Source organism: Marmota monax, unplaced genomic scaffold (genome assembly GCF_021218885.2).
Source record: "Marmota monax isolate L192 unplaced genomic scaffold, Marmota_monax_Labrador192_F-V1.1 WCK01_AAM20220418_F8-fsc00707, whole genome shotgun sequence".
Taxonomy (NCBI): Eukaryota; Metazoa; Chordata; class Mammalia; order Rodentia; family Sciuridae; genus Marmota; species Marmota monax.
The window spans coordinates 127,403-145,390 of NW_026694914.1; positions in this window are offsets into that span (position 1 = coordinate 127,403).

The following is a 17,988-nucleotide window of genomic DNA, read 5'->3' on the forward strand; positions in this document are numbered from 1 at the left end:
TTCAAAATCCTACCTGGGGATGGGGCTGACTGGTGTGGCACCCTTGGGTTCACTGCCTGGTCCCCAAAACAATAACAAACAAGTATGAAAAGCCGGTTGCAGTGGCACATGCCTGGGATCCCAGCTACTCGAGAAGCTTTATGATTTTATTCCTTCTCCCAAATTTACTAACTGAGGCATGACCCATCCTTATTTTTTCCAGTCCCTTGAGATGCAATATTGGGCCATTTATTGGAGATCTATTTTCCTAATGAAGCTCTTTCTTGCTGAGGACTTCCCAGTTAGAATTGCTTTTGCTGTATCCCCAGGTTTGAATATCTTGTGTGGCCCTGTTCATTGGTCTACAGGCATTTTACACTTTCATTTTTTTTATTTATTTTTCTTATTTCTCCCATACATGACAATGTTTTGATCTCTTCAATGACCCATTGGTTGTTGGGGAACACGCTGAAGAATTCCCATGCTTAGTAACTGTCCAGGTGTTCCCCCTGCTATGGATTCCATTCTTATTAAATTTATGGAGATTTATTTTGAGAATAAATGGAGAACGTGTGCTGTTGAGAAGGATGTTTGCTCTGCAGTGGTTAGGTGGGATGGTCTGTAAATGTCTACTGTGTGCAGAGATGATCTATCCAGTGCTGAAAAGGGGAGTTAAAGCCCCCACTGTTCATACTGTATTGTTGTTGACTTCTTTTACATTCCAGTATATCTTTTTGCACATGTGTGTGCTCAGGTGTCGGGCACATGTATGTGTACAATTTCTGTCTCATGTTGCTGAATTGACCCCTTTATCTTCGTGTGATCACCTTGTCTCTTTTTATTGTGTTTTAATCTGTAGTCTATTTTATCTGACAGGAGTCTAGCCATTCCTGCTCTAGGTTGGTTTTCTTCCTGTGGAATATCTTTTCCATCCCTTCACTGTCACTCTGTGTGTGTCCTGAGGTGAAGTGACTTTCTTGTAGACTGCAGGTGACTGAGTCCATTAAAAAAAGAAAATCCATTCAGTCACTTTGCATTTTATAATTGGGGAGTTTAATCCCTTTACATTCAAGGTTTTTGATTGAAAGATACAGAATTATTTCTGACTGGTCTTATTTGTTTTTAGTTTCTTTTTCTGATTTCTCCTTAGATCTTTTTCTCTGTTTTCCTCCCTTACTCTCTAGTCTGTTTCTGTGGGTTGGTGTTTTCTTCTGGGATAAGTTTGGATTTTCTTCTTTGTCATTTGTGAATATGCTGTCATTTTTGTTTTTTTCTTTGGGCTTCTCTGGGAATTAGAAAATTTTTACAGTTACCAAAGAGCATTTAAAGCTGAACAGAACAGATCCTCCCTCTGCTCTGATACAAGTACTCTGGATTCTGTCTTTTTCCTTGTAACTTCTGCTTTGGTTGCCTTAGTTTTCTTCTTCTGGTTTTGTGCATTCCTTAACCTCTTACTGTGGCCATGCTTAACACTCACCATTTTGTTTTTAACTTTCCTATTAGTTATTTGAATGTTTAAATATCCCTGCTATATAAGCCAGGAACACTGCTGTATGCCTGTAATCCCTCAGTAAACTGAGGCAGGAGGATTGCAATTTGAAAGCTATACTCAGCAACTTAGCAGGGGCCTAAACAACTTAGTGAAACCTTGTCTCAAAATAAAATATAAAAAGGGCTGACTTCCCATTAGACCCAACCCTTTCAAGAGCCTGTACTCTCACTTGTGGCCTGCACTGGATGATATGCTGTGTTCCCTTCCTGCAGAAAACTGGCTGTGAGTTACACCAAGAAACCAGACAGCACAGAAACAATTTTGAAATGCAAGGACAAGCCAGTTCTGAGATCTTAAGAGTGCTGCTTCCACACTGGAAGGACAGATTGAGTGTGTGTTTTTATTTTTCTATGGGGGATACCCAAAGGCTTTTCCATAGAATATGATTCACCAAATAAAGCAATGGGTGGGCTGTCCCAGCACGACAGGTAACACCCAACCCCAGAGCTACAGAGCAGTCTCTACATCTCCATCATGTTCCCCTTCTCTGAACAATCAAGAACTCTGGTGAGGGAGGCCAGCATGACTCTTCAGGGGTAGGAGAATAAGTTAGGGATGGTGTATACACACATATATAAATAGGTAATATGTGTTAGTTTTCATTTGTAGCTGAGGTGCAGTTTATTTGGCCTCTGAATGAAAGCCCTTCCTGTGTCAAGGAATTCCCCACCCAACATGGGAGTCTCCAAGTAAGGCAGGGTCCACCATCAGTTGATAGGTTTGAAAATGTCAAATGTATTTTTCTGCCTCCTGATGTGGTTTGGGGTTAATGCCTAAGGTGTGACCTGTGCCCCCAATGTGCTATGTCACTTGGCAGCAGTTCCTAATCAGGATTTCTGTGGGGGCTCCAAGCTGTGGTACAGGCTAGCTGTAAGGATGGCCTTAACCTAAAAGTGGCCTAAACCTATGTATTTCCAGTTGAAAATGAACCTGAAAGTCTACCACGCACAGCCTCCAGAGCCCTCTAGTATGAATCAGGCACAGCCTGATAAAGACAAGTCTCTGTCCACAACCCAGTGGAAACTCAGAGTTCAGTCATGGTCATTTGCCTTCACCCTAATGGGAGTCAGAGGTGAGAGGTCAGGGCAGAAATTGTCAAAAAAGAGGTCATGACCAAGAATGTAAGACATTATTAAGAAATATGGTAATAGCTGATATGGATTGAAATGGTGAGCAGAGCCCCAATATTTAGTAGAAATTATGGAGCAAGTGAACAGACATTGAGCCAGCTGCACTCATGGCCACATGCTGGAGAGTCTGATGAGGTCCTGCACTAATATCCCAACTCTTGTCATTATCTGCCTGATCCTCTGCATCATCCTCACCACTTTCAAACTCTACAGCCACATCTCAACCCTGGTGAGAATGGTGACTTCCTATTAAGACTGTCTCCTCAACCAGCTGTCACATGGAGCCCAGGAGAAGCCTCCATCATTTCCTGACTTGATCACTGTGGTCTGAGTGAGTGAGCATCCACTGGACCACTGAGACTTGAGACTCTAAACCTGGCACTTGAGCTGAGCATGCAGAGGGAATGTCTCTAATGAGTCTGGCATGATTAAGTGTTTTCTGGGCTCAGGGTTAACTTAGAACTTTTAGTTTTGAATTGATTATGTGTATTGCAGTGCCCAGCATTAAGGATTATCATATTCTTGATGAAGAACATATACAGTGAAATTTTATTGAGTGATTTATATGAATAAAGCATTGAAAAAAGCACTAGTGTGTGAATATGATTTATTTCTCCTCTCCACTGCAGATGCAACACATTTGCCCACCACAACACTAGCCAGCTTCCTTTGGTCCCCACCCACTTCCACAGCATTGTCCTAAATTTGCCAATAATCTTGTGGGCTTTACCATATGCTTCCTTTACATTCTCTCTTCTTAAATGTACCTGGGTTAGTTTTTGATACTAAAAGCCATGGTTGCCAGTCACAGTGGCACATGCTTGTAATCCCAGTGGCTTAGGAGGCTGAGATAGGAGGATCACGGGGTTAAAACCCAGCCCCAGCAGTGGCAAGGCACTAAGATCATCAGGGAGATCCTGTCTCTAAAATATATTCACAATTGTGCAGGGGATGTGGCTCAGTGATCGAGTGTCCCTGAGTTCAATCCCTGGTACCCACCACAAAACCAATGATTGTTGATGTGTGAAAATATATAGGGTTCAAGTGACCTAGAGAGTAAACTCATATGTGAAAATTATACTCCCTAGCCCATGGCCAAGTACAGCCATCACTCATTATCCACAGTGATTTGATTCCAGGACCCCCCCTCCTTTGTATAGCAAACTGTGCACACGTTCAATGTCCACGTATAAATTATGCAGTTTTGCATATAACCTATGCACATCTTCCAGTGTGCTTTAAGCCATCTCGAGGTTCCTTATAACACAGCATTCAATGGGAATATTATATAGCAGTTTACACTCTGCTGTTTAGAGAATAATGACAAGAAAAAAGACTCTACACATTCAGCACAAATGAACTTATTTTCAACCATGTTCAATCCAAGGTTGATTGAGTCCAAAGATCCAGACCCTACAGCCTCAGAGCCCAGATGAGAGATGCAATAGCACAGAAGTGTGAGCAGAGGTAGAAGCAAACAGAGACACCAGTTAGAGAAGACAATCAAAGAACCAGGAAGAGCACTCTTGACAATTAGAAGCACTGCAGCTCTGAAATCTGCTTGGTGTTGGCACAAAGAGACCTACACCCCTAGGGCCACCAAGGTAAATTCTGAGAGACAAATAAGACTAGAAAAATGAAACTGGTAAATTTCATTCAGTGCCTACATTTCAATAATGTAGGGAATTGTGTCTCTATTAATTTTTCAATGAAACAGTCCAATGTTTCATCTTATCTCAAAGCAATAAGCTTCAGAAATCAGGAACTGAACTAATAGGAAAGGCCTATCTGCCCTACATGTTGTATAATTGAACTACTCATTTCCTATAACTTGTATTTACTGAATTTAAAAAAAAATGCTAGAACTGTGGCTCAGTGGTTTAGTGTCCTTGCGTTCTACTTCTGGTACCAATGGGGGGAAAAAGAAGAGAAAAAGAAAAGGTGAATTGGGTACCTTGTTCTTTTGCTGAATAAAATTTTGGGGTGGGAGTTTTTAAGAATGTGGATTGTAGTGGACACAGTAGAACAACCTCTAATTCCACCAACTCAGGAGCTGAGGAAAAAGGATTGCATGTTCATGGAAATCCTGAGCATGTTAGTGATAACCCCACTCAAAATAAAAAAAAATAAACTGTACTAGGGATGTGGCTCAGTATTAAAGTACCCCTGGGTTCAATCCCCAGTTCCTCCAAAAAACGGGGAGTTTGGGATGTGGTTCAGTGTGTAACAGGGGTTTGCTCGATGCTTTCACTAAATCCCTTGTGGCTTTGAATCTTACATATTTTTTTTCTTTCCCCCAAGTCTTCTCCCTAACTTCCTCCTCCCTGATCTTCTTGTCCCTGATGATCTCCTTCTTGGTTTCTTCGCTCTAATCTAATTTTCTCAGAAACACCTCTTTGAAAACAATCTGTTCATCACTAATCTCTCGGGTATATAAAGAACTCAAAAAGCTAAGCACCAAAAAAACACATAATCCAATCAACAAATGGGCCAAGGACCTGAACAGACACTTCTCAGAAGAGTATATAGAATCAATCAACAAACATATGAAAAGATGTTCATCATCTCTGGCAATCAGAGAAATGCAAACCAAAACTACTCTAACATATCATCTCACTCCATTCAGAATGGCAGCTCTTACGAAGACAAACAACAATAAGTGTTGACGAGGATGTGGGGAAAAAGGCACACTTACATATTGCTGGTGGGACTGCAAATTGGTGCAGACAATACAGAAAGCAGTATGGAGATTCCTTGGAAATCTGGGAATGGAATTACCATTTGACAAAGCTATTACTCTCCTCAGACTATACCCAAAAGACTTAAAAAAAAGAATTCTACAGGGACACAGCCACATCAATATTTATAGCAGCACAATTCACAATAGCTAAACTGTGGAGCCAACCTAGATTCCCTTCAGTGGATGAATGTATAAAAAATTGTGACATATATACAAAATGGAATTTTACTCAGCATTTAAAGAGAATAAAATCATGGCATTTACAGGTAAATGGATGGCATTGGAGAAGATAATGCTAAATGAAGTTAGAAAATTCCCCCCAAAACAAATGCCAAATATTTTCTCAGCTTTAAGGAGCCTGACTCATACTGGGGTAGGAAGGGGGACATTGGGAGGAATAGATGAATTTTAGATATGGCAGAGGAGTGGGAGGGAAAAGAATGAGGTACAGGATTCGCAAGGATGATGGAATGTGATGGACACCATTATACAAATACATGTATGAAGACAAGAACTGGAGTCAACATACTTTATATACAATGAGAGGTATAAAAAATTGTGCTGTATACATGTAATAAGAATTGTAATACCTTCTGCTGTCATTTATTTTTTAAAAAAATCAAGTAAAATAAATAAAAATGAAATAGAAAAGGAGGAAACCCTTCCAAACTCATTCTGTGAAGCTAGTATCACCCTGATACCCAAGCCAGCCAGAGACACATCAAGGAAAGAAAATTTCAGACCCATATCCCCAAAAAACATAGATGCAAAATTCTCAATAAACTTCTGACAAAACACATACAAAAACATATGAAAAAAAGCAATGCACCATAATCAAGTTGTGTATTCCAGGGATTCAAGGTTGGTTTGACATATAAAAATCAATAAATGTAATTCATCACATCAATAAACTTAAAAAGAAGAATCCTATGATTATATCAATTGATGCAGAGAAAGCATTTGACAAAATACAGTACCTTTTCATGTTCAAAACATTAGAAAAACTAGGGGTAGTAGAGATATACCTCAACATAGTAAAAGCTCTCTATGCTAAACCTAAGGCTAATATCATTCTAAATGAAGACAAATTGGAAGCATTCATCTAAAAATTGTTCAGCATAATCCTTACCACTCTAGCCAGAGCAATTAGATGCAAGAAATTCAAGGGAATATAAATAGGAAAAGAAGAACTCAAACTATCATTCTTTGCCAATGACATAATTTTATACTTGGAGGATCCAAAAAACTCCACCAGAAAACTAGAATAATAAATGAATTTAAAAAGTAGCAGGACATAAAATAAATACCCATAAATCAAATGCATTTCTGTATATTAGTGATGAATCCTCTAAAAAACAAATATATATCTCACAGCTTCTTTACCCATAGATGAATCTAGTATCATCCTGATAGCTAAACCAGGCAGAGAAAGATTTCCTTGGATAGTCATAGAAATAACAAGCTGAGAGTGTTTGAAGTAAAACCAAAACATTGATAGTGGCAATAGAATAGAGAGATGTTCAGGAGAGAGAATTATCTAGGCTAGAAAACTAGCTGTGGCAGCTGGAAATGTGGCTAGTGGTAGAACACTTGCCTAGCACATGTGAGACACTGGGTTTGATATTCAGCACTGCGTAAAAATAAATAAATAAAATAAAGGTACTGTGTCCATGTCTAGGTAAAAATTATTTTTTTTTAAAAAGAAAACTAACTGGGCAGTGAAAGAGAAATTGACAGTGATGTTTCAGTTTCCAGTATAAGAAACGGGGAGTATATCCACATACAAAGATGGAGCAATATTTAGTGGTGTTTTTTTTTTTTCATTCTGCTACTGAGTTCAGTAGTTCCTCCTACTTACATGCATTTTATCCTAATATAGTACTCTGAAACTAAGTTTGATGTGTGGTAATTATCATAATGAAACAAAGGATTCTTTCCCTAGACCCAACATCTTGACCCTTGACAAATGTTTTGTAGTCTTCTATAGTCTGAGTTTTCTCCACGCTTGTCATGTCATAGTAAACTAACATTAAGGACATCTATTAGTAAAATCTCATACACTTTATGTGTTCTTCCTTTCAGGATAGTAGACCATTCTGAAGAAAACCTGATGAATTCAAAAACTTGGGGTGGTATTTGGACCCTGTCTCATGAGGCCCAGGCCTACAACCACTCCTGGTACCATCTCCTCCTTCCTTGCTTCATATGCCAATCAGGCCCTGTTGGAAGAGTTCCTCATTACCAATGCACAGATGATCTTTGATGGGTCCCTAGAGCCACAAAATGTTTCAGGTATTACTTATTTTGTTGCACCTCGAGTGGATAAAAGACCTCCTTCCAAACGTAATAGCAACAAAACATTCCACAAAGTCACAATATTTTTCTTCAAAGCAATTGAGTTTTGATCATTATAGAATTGCATTAAATTTGTGATGTTTATGTTAACAAGTTAATAGTCTTTGAACTGTTGGTTTTGAGATGTGTATTGCTTTTAGTTTAAAAATTTTCTTGTATCAATAGAATAGCCACACTGTAGATATTGAAATTGAAAATTTTGAATTGGCTACATCATTTGAGGAATCAGAATGCAAGCAAAATGCATTGCAAAAATGGGATGCATGTCTCATTGGTGAGTGGTCATGTAACATACATGTTTGCATATATCAAACCTTGCCAAGAAGTCATGATTAAAAACCAAGGTGAGAGCTGAGCTTGTAGCTCAGTGGTAAATCAATGCCTTGGCATGTGTGAGGCCATGCGTTGGATCCTCAGTACAATATAAAAATAAATAAATGAAGATAAAATATTGTGTCCGTCTACAATTCTCATTATTTAAAAAAAAAGGTGAATTAAGTTGAGGTAAGTTCACACTTCAAGGTTTTATTAGTTAACTTTGCTAGCCATTGAGAAAGTTTAATGAATGTCATTTAAATGAATATCATGCTTTGTTTCTTTCTTGTGAAAGATATTTTGAAATTCATAAATTTTTTCTGTTCTCTTTCTGAAATTTGTTTTCACCTTTACTTCTTTGTCATCAATTAAAGTCAAAGGAGGAAAAAAGCTATACTTCTGAAACTAAAAAAAAAAAAAAAAAAAATAGACTCCTAAAGTTTTTTGATGTCCCTTTACCTGTGGCCTAACTTTAGCACATTAAGCACACATGTCTTCCATTTTCTTGGCTCCAGTCTTTTTGCTCACTGTTTTTTGATCACGTTATTTCAGTGAATGGTTTCTGGTAAGGGGGTTGAAAACCTTCCATTCATTACTGCTTTAGTAGGGCTAACTCTGAATTTTTCAACATATATCCATTTATGTTAAATTTGATATATAAAATTAATGAAATATCAATGAGTGTAGCCTGAGAAAGTCTGAAAACAAAGACAGTCCATTACCTCTCTGCAAAGAAAATCACTGGACTCACTGATTCCATTTATATGATTTGATCTTATTAGCACTTCTGTGCTATGAAACTTGGCCTCATTTAAGCCATAGCTAACAGTCTGAGGAAGGTAAATAATGCCAAGGGTCATGTCCCTAAATTATCATTTATTCAGGATTTGAACCTCATCCTGTCTCATTCCTAAATGTAAACTTGTTTCCCTGTCCAATGAAATTGGATTCCCAGGTAGGTATGCTAATAACAATAAATAATTTAAAAATATTTGAAGTTTTCATTACATACAAGGTAATTCTGAGCTTTTTCTATAGTGGATCATTAACACCACCTGCCAATTTCCACATAGGAGTCTGTCTTGATAGAAGAAGGCAGGTAGGGCTAGTGCACTAGATTTGCCCAGGGAAGAACTGGAGCAGGAGCTGAGCCAGCACCCAGGCAGCTAGAAGTGGTGCTAGAAGTTCTGCAGGACTCTAAATATGTTCTGGTGGTTGCCATCCAACCACAATGGCTCAGCTCCCTTCTCTCAATGAGAAGGGCTCAGGACAGCAAATCACATGAGCACTGCCTGGGAACCAGGGAAGAGAGGCCAGCAGCCTCAGGTGAAGAAGGAGGTCAGATGACATGATGACCTGCAAGTGATGCTGGTGTGCACCTGTCTGCAAACCACTGCCCAAGGATATGGGAGAAGGACCAGGTGACAGGGATGAGGACTGTGGGCTATGAACAAGGCTGTTGGAAAGCCATCAGACCAGTGGCAAGGCACACAGTTGTCTGATGTTTCTCAGCAGGGAGAGGAGGATCATGGCCACAGGGCTGCACCTTTCTAGCAACAGCAGCTTCTGGGGTACATGCAGCAAAGACAAAGTGTGAGGTGCTAGGTTTCTAGGTGAGAAAACAGGGGCCTTGGTACCAGACTAGAGGAGAAAGAGAAGGAGGTAAATTTGGAGTCTCCAGGACCAGTAGCACCATGGCAATTTTGACAGCTCTTCCATCTTCCTTTCACCAGAGGATGCTGGCATGTATTAGTGGATCAGCTGGGAGAGCATCCAAGTCCTCTCTGGTGTGTTTCCCTTAGTATGGACAGAATGTAGCTGGAAAGCAGATTAAGTGACAGGCAAAGTCCTTGGGATTCAGGACATGGCCTTTGTTAGTGTACCAAACGAACAGTGTTACTGTTCTAGAGTTACCATTGTCTGCCTGTTGAAATCAGGAAAGTCCTAACCCAGGAAATACTCATTTATGGGTAGTATATTAAAATAAGTTAGTTCAGGAAGTGATTTTTTTAAAATTTTTATGTGCTTTGTGATTATTTGTTCTTTTAAGATAAATTTTAAAAAGTAATGCTTTAATTAAGAATGTGCCTTTAATATTGTATGGATTTTTAATTCCTCTGCATAGATGACTGAGAAAATAATGTTGGAAAAAATATGTAAGACTCTGTTGTTTGAGAGAATGCCTATTCATAAATAACCACCACTTCCTTATTAACCAAGCTCCATGAAGTTAAAAAAAATCTCTTCTTTTTCAGATAACAAAGAACTTGAATTATCATCACAAAAGATGGACAATATGTGTAAAACCACAAAACCAGTTAGTCTGAAATATTATGTGGCAACAAATGATATACAGAGGCCTATGCCAAGCACAAAGATCAGATGTTTCTGTTTTCCTGTAGATAGGTTTCATCTTGCAAACTCTCCTAATGAGAAAAACAGCAGAAATGTGGGAAATGTCAACTCAGACGAGTTTTGCCAGAATCTTACTTTTGAAGGACTTAATAGAAAATATACCCCTACTACTGTTGGCTCCCACTTTAATGGTTTTAATCAGCAGATTCCAAAAAAAAAAAAAAAATCCTCAGGGATAGCAATGTGAACCAAAGAACTTAACTGGCACGAGTACAGTGATTGTGCCAAGTACACTCCAGGAAAAGGGGACAACGAGCATCAAGGTTAGTGGTGACCATTCTAGCAGTTCCACACAGCCCAACATGCCAGCCAGATCAGCAAGAGAGGCACCAGTGAAACTGTCGTCTCATTCTCACCATCTTGCTCCTGCAAGAGTACCCAGAATACTGCAACCCCATCTCGGGACAACATTTTACAAACAACCTACCCCAACCAGCAAAGTCAGGGGGACTGAGGAGAGACCAGCTTCACCTTCAGCAGCAGTGCCTCCTAGCACAGCTCTTACACCCCTGAGTCATGTGGAGAAATCTGTTCCAGAGGCAGACAGCACATCAGCTTATGCTTTGAAGCCAGCTGCTGAGCCTAAAGAGAACTCTGAGGAGCTCAGCCTGCCTGACATGAATCCAATGTGCCAGGGACTCAGGCTAAAGCAAATGGAAGAGTTACAAGACCTTGAATTTGAAATGCCACAGTTTGTGTAGGGTTGTCAAAATTCAGTTATTCTTTTTCTTGTTTCATTTTTATGTATTGTGTTTATTTATGAAACAATGTTGTGACAGAAACCCTTTTGTATAGGATTGCCAAAGTGTATATTTTGCCTTTTGGCCTTGTATCCTGTTTGCTAGTCATATAGAATGGTAGTGTTTTAATCATATACAATGATAGTGCCTCACTGGTATTGTCTTTAAATTCTGTGTTTTTGAAGTTATGCATAAAATAAGTATTATAATTTTAAATTTCAAATAATTTTCTCTATAAAATGATCCATGTAAATGCATCCTTAATGTATAATATTGTTCTCACCAAATAGGGGCAGTAGGGGAAAATGAGCTTTATTTTGGAGCAAACATGGTGCTGATTCATAAAATGCTTCTGAAGGCAAGTGCCTGAAAAATCTTGATTGGGTATGAATATATTTTTTCCCACATTATGTTCTAGTGCATCTTTGAACACTTGTGTTGTTATAGCATGTGTGGAAGCATTGGCAATTCACTTAACTTTTTAATATTTACATAGTGGCCAAAAAGCTTGCGAATCTGTGTTTACTAGCATTCTACTTGTCAATTTTTACATATGGGAATTAATACAATTGTAGAAAGAAAATGCACTTCAATACTAAAACGTTTGAGACATTGGCGGAGACAACACAGTCGGAGAGAGTTGAGGCGTCTGGAGTGTGAGAGACCTGTAACCTCACTCCTCTCAGCTGAGGCCTGTTGCTGGATTGCTTGCGACTCTGGATTTCTGCTGAGGAGAGCAAGTGGCCAACAGCTAGGGCAAAATGAAGCTCTCTCTGATGGCCACGGTTCTGCTGCTGCTCTGTGCAGCATGGTGGAGAAGGAGGACAAGAAAAGGGCATTGGTACCGTAGTCGGCATGGACCTGGGGACCACTTACTGCTGCATCGGGGTGTTCAAGAATGGCCACTGGAGATCATCTCCAATGATCAGGGCAACCATATCACGCTGTTTTGGAGGGAGTGGCTCTCAGAGTCCCTCCACCAGGAAATCACTGTTAAATTCAATTTTGCTCATTCATTAGGCCTTGGGTATCTCATCTCCAAGCTGCAGCCTTTACTATTCTATGAAGAGTTAGACTTTTGCACAAATTTTATGAGTACAGGTGATCATTTTTTTAAAAAAATATTTAGGCCCTGAATTTATGTATTTTTATTTTTTATTTTTTTGACACTGAGGATTGAACCTAGGAGAGCTTTACCACTGAGCTACATCCTCAGCTTCTTTTCATTTTTATTAATTAATTATTTAGCTAATTATATTTTTCATGAATTCAGTTTGGGTACCAAGGTTTGAACCCAGGGGAACTACACCACTGAGCTACATCTGGAGCCCATTTTTTTTTAAGTTTTTTTTTTTTTTGGACACAGGTTCTCACTAAATTACTGAGACAGGCCTTGAATTTGAGATCCTTCTGCCTTAGCCTGCTAAATAGATGGCATTATGGGGAGTCCCTCCAGAAAGCACTCTAAGTCTGAATTTCAAATCAAAAGAGAGCTTTACTTACCTGACTAGGGACTGTCACCCACCACAGAGTCTCAAGCTCTGTGAGAGGAAAGCAGCTTCCTGATCCATCCAAAGACATTATAAGCACAAAATCCACAAATCAGTGACTTGCTTATCCTCATGTAAGCTAGCCAATTATAGAAATTAAAACATTAATAAGTGGGGCCTCTGGGTTCTAGGCAGGATCAAAATTTTCCAGTCAGCAAGCCAGCACATTAGCCTTGCAGTTCAGTTGAGCACAGTCCTGGGTTCAAGTAGGTGCTAGACAGTCACATCCTGAATTTGGGTGGGGGTCATCGGGATGAGAATCTACTTCAAAGTCATGTAGATGCACAATAGCATCAAACCAAGGATATAGCTCTCCATGACCACCAGTGCATCCTGAGTAGGGTACAATTTGTGTGGTACAAAGTACAGAAATGCAATTTTTTTTTTAAAATAAGAAAACAGCTGTCATTTCAGTTTCTCAGAAACAGCTCTTATAACAGTCTTTCATAGGAGGCAGCAAAATGGAGTCTCAGGCCTGCCTATGAGAGTTCTTGCTTTATAATTGTCTTATCTCACTTTTCAAGATTTTACATCCATCATCTGTATTTTTTACTAATCTGGAACCCATAACTGACAATCTTATTGATTGCATTTATCACTTCACACCACAGCAGATGGGATTAAAAGTGTTCACCACCACACCCTGTTTTGAATTCCAATTTTGAAAAGATAGAGAATTTGCCTAGCATGCATGAGGCCCTGAGTTTGAGCCCTAGCAACAATAAATAAAGAAATGAATAAAAATACATAAATAGATAGCTAGATAGACAGACAGATAGATAGATGATAGACCTGTGTTCAAGTAAACTTGTTAGTGGTTTTTGTCTTCTTAATCAATTAATCTGATTTTAGTTATGTTCAGGGCAATAATCCAAATGATAACTCTATTTTTTTAGAGAGAGAGAATTTTTTAATATTCATTTTTTTTTATTTTTTGGCACACACAACATCTTTATATGTACGTGATGCTGAGGCTGGAACCCCGGGCCACGTGCATGCCGGGTGAGCACGCTACCACTTGAGCCACATCCCCACCCAAATGATAACAATTGATGCTAAACATTTAGAATGGGCATGGTTAAAAATCTGTTGGGAATTTATTTATTTATTTATTTATTTTTCTTTTTTTATATTGTTGGTTGTTCAAAACATTACATAGTTCTTGATATATCATATTTCACACTTTGATTCAATTGGGCTATGAACTCCCATTTTTACCCCATATACAGATTGCAGAATCACATCAGTTACACATCCATTGATTGACATATTGCCATACTAGTGTCTGTTGTGTTCTGCTGCCTTTCCTATCCTCTACTATCCCCCTCCCCTCCCCTCCCCTCCCCTCACCTCTTCTCTCTCTACCCCCCTCTACTGTCATTAATTTCTCCCCCTTGTATTATTTTTCCCTTTCCCCTCACTTCCTCTTGTATGTACTTTTGTATAACCCTGAGGGTCTCCTTCCATTTCCATGCAATTTCCCTTCTCTCTCCCTTTCCCTCCCACCTCTCATCCCTGTTTAATGTTAATCTTCTTCTCATGCTCTTTGTCCCTACTCTGTTCCCAGTTACTCTCCTTATATCAAAGAAGACATTTGGCATTTGTTTTTTAGGGATTGGCTAGCTTCACTTAGTATAATCTGCTCTAATGCCATCCATTTCCCTGGAAATTCTATGATTTTGTCATTTTTTAATGCAGAGTAATACTCCATTGTGTATAAATGCCACATTTTTTTTTTTTTTATCCATTCGTCTATTGAAGGGCATCTAGGTTGGTTCCACAGTCTTGCTATTGTGAATTGTGCTGCTATGAACATCGATGTAGCAGTGTCCCTGTAGCTTGCTCTTCTTAGGTCTTTAGGGAATAGACCGAGAAGAGGAATAGCTGGGTCAAATGGTGGCTCCATTCCCAGCTTTCCAAGAAATCTCCATACTGCTTTCCAAATTAGTTGCACCAATTTGCAGTCCCACCAGCAATTTACAAGTGTACCCTTTTCCCCACATCCTCGCCAGCACTTGTTGTTGTTTGACTTCATAATGGCTGCCAATCTTACTGGAGTGAGATGGTATCTTAGGGTGGTTTTGATTTGCATTTCTCTGACTGTTAGAGATGGTGAGCATTTTTTCATGTACTTGTTGATTGATTGTATGTCCTCCTCTGAGAAGTGTCTGTTCAGGTCCTTGGCCCATTTGTTGATTGGGTTGTTTGTTCTCTTATTGTCTAATTTTTGGAGTTCTTTGTATACTCTGGATATTAGGGCTCTATCTGAAGTGTGAGGAGTAAAGATTTGTTCCAAGGGTGTAGGCTCCCTATTTACCTCTCTTATTGTTTCTTTTGCTGAGAAAAAACTTTTAGTTTGAGTAAGTCCCATTTGTTGATTCTAGTTATTAACTTTTGTGCTATGGGTGTCCTATTGAGGAATTTGGAGCCCGACGCCACCGACTGTAGATCGTAGCCAACATTTTCGTCTATCAGACGGCACGTCTCTGATTTGATATCAAGCTCCTTGATCCATTTTGAATTCACTTTTGTGCATGGTGAGAGAAAGGGATTCAGTTTCATTTTGTTGCATATGGATTTCCAGTTTTCCCAGCACCATTTGTTGAAGATGCTATCCTTCCTCCATTGCATGCTTTTAGCCCCTTTATCAAATATAAGGTAGTTGTAGTTTTGTGGATTGGTTTCTGTGTCCTCTATTCTGTACCATTGGTCCACCTGCCTGTTTTGGTACCAGTACCATGCTGTTTTTGTTACTATTGCTCTGTAGTATAGTTTGAAGTCTGGTATCGCTATACCGCCTGATTCACACTTCCTGCTTAGCATTGTTTTTGCTATTCTGGGTCTTTTATTTTTCCATATGAATTTCATGATTGCTTTCTCTATTTCTACAAGAAATGCCGTTGGGATTTTGATTGGCATTGCATGAAACCTATAGAGAACTTTTGGTAATATCGCCATTTTGATGATGTTAGTTCTGCCTATCCATGAACAGGGTATATTTTTCCATCTTCTAAGATCTTCTTCTATTTCTCTCTTTAGGGTTCTGTAGTTTTCATTGTATAAGTCTTTCACCTCTTTTGTTAGGTTGATTCCCAAGTATTTTATTTTATTTTATTTTTTTTTGAGGATATTGTGTATGGAGTGGTTGTCCTCATTTCCATTTCAGAGGATTTGTCGCTGATATACAGGAATGCCTTTGATTTATGCGTGTTGATTTTAAATCCTGCCACTTTGCTGAATTCATTTATTAGCTCTAATAGTTTCTTTGTAGAGCCTTTTGGGTCTGCTAGGTATAGAATCATGTCAACTGCAAATACTGATAATTTAAGTTCTTCTTTTCCTATTTTTATGCCTTTAATTTCTTTCATCTGTCTAATTGCTCTGGCCAGTGTTTTGAGAACTATGTTGAACAGAAGTGGTGAGAGAGGGCATCCCTGTCTTATTCCAGATTTTAGAGGTCATGCCTTCAATTTTTCTCCATTCAGAATGATGCTAGCCTGAGGCTTAGCATAGATTGCTTTTACAATATTGAGGTATGTTCCTGTTATCCCTAGTTTTTCTAGAGTTTTGAACATAAAGGGATGCTGTACTTTGTCGAATGCTTTTTCCGCATCTATCGAGATGATCATATGGTTCTTATTTTTAAGTCTATTGATGTGGTGAATAACATTTATTGATTTCCGTATATTGAACCAGCCTTGCATCCCAGGGATGAATCCTACTTGATCATGGTGCACCATTTTTTTGATATGTTTTTGTATCTGATTCGCCAGAATTTTATTGAGGATTTTTGCATCTAGGTTCATTAGAGATATTGGTCTGTAGTTTTCTTTCTTTGAAGTGTCTTTGTCTGGTTTAGGAATCAGGGTGATCTTGGCCTCATAGAATGAATTTGGAAGTTCTCCCTCTTTTTCTATTTCCTGAAATAGCTTGAAAAGTATTGGTATTAGTTCTTCTTTAAAGGTTTTGTAAAACTCTGCTGTATACCCATCCGGTCCTGGGCTTTTCTTAGTTGGTAGTCTTTTGATGGTTTCTTCTATTTCCTCAATTGATATTGGTCTGTTTAGGTTGTCTATATCTTCCTGACTCAATCTGGGCAGATCATATGGCTTAAGAAATTTATTGATGCCTTCACTATCTTCTAATTTATTGGAGTATAAGGATTCAAAATAATTTTTGATTATCTTCTGTATTTCTGAAGTGTCTGTTGTGATATTGCCTTTTTCATCCCATATGCTAGTAATTTGAGTTCTCTCTCTTCTTCTCTTCACTAGCATCGCTAAGGGTCTGTCGATTTTGTTTATTTTTTCAAAGAACCAACTTTTAGTTTTCTCAATTTTTTCAATTGTTTCTTTTGTTTCGATTTCATTAATTTCAGCTCTGATTTTAATTATTTCTTGCCTTCTACTTCTTTTGCTGTTGTTTTGCTCTTCTTTTTCTAGGATTTTGAGATGAAGTATGAGATCATTTATTTGTTGGTTCTTTTTCTTTTTTTAAGAAATGAATTCCAAGCAATGAATTTTCCTCTTAGAACTGCTTTCAATGTGTCCCATAGATTCCGATATGTTGTGTCTGTGTTTTCATTTATCTCTAAGAATTTTTTAATATCCTCCTTGATGTCTTCTATAACCCATTGATCATTCAGTAACCTATTGTTCATTCTCCAAGTGATGCATGCTTTTTCCTTCCTTCTTTTATCGTTGATTTTCAGTTTCATTCCATTATGATCAGATAAGATGCATGGTATTATCTCTACTCCTTTATATTGTCTAAGAGTTGCCCTGTGACATAATATATGATCTATTTTTGAGAAGGATCCATGTGCTGCTGAGAAAAAAGGGTAACTGCTTGATGTTGGGTGGTATATTCTATATATGTCAATTAAGTCTAGGTTATTAATTGTGTTATTGAGTTCTATAGTTTCCTTATTCAACTTTTGTTTGGAAGATCTGTCCAGTGGCGAGAGAGGTGTGTTGAAGTCTCCCATGATTATTGTATGGTGGTCTATTAGACTCTTGAACTTGTGAAGAGTTTGTTTGATGAACATAGCTGCACCACTGTTTGGGGCATATATATTTATGATTGTTATGTCTTGTTGGTGTATGGTTCCATTAAGCAGTATGTAGTGTCCCTCTTTATCCCTTTTGATTAACTTTGGCTTGAAATCTATTTTATTTGATATGAGTATGGACACTCCTGCTTGTTTCCGAAG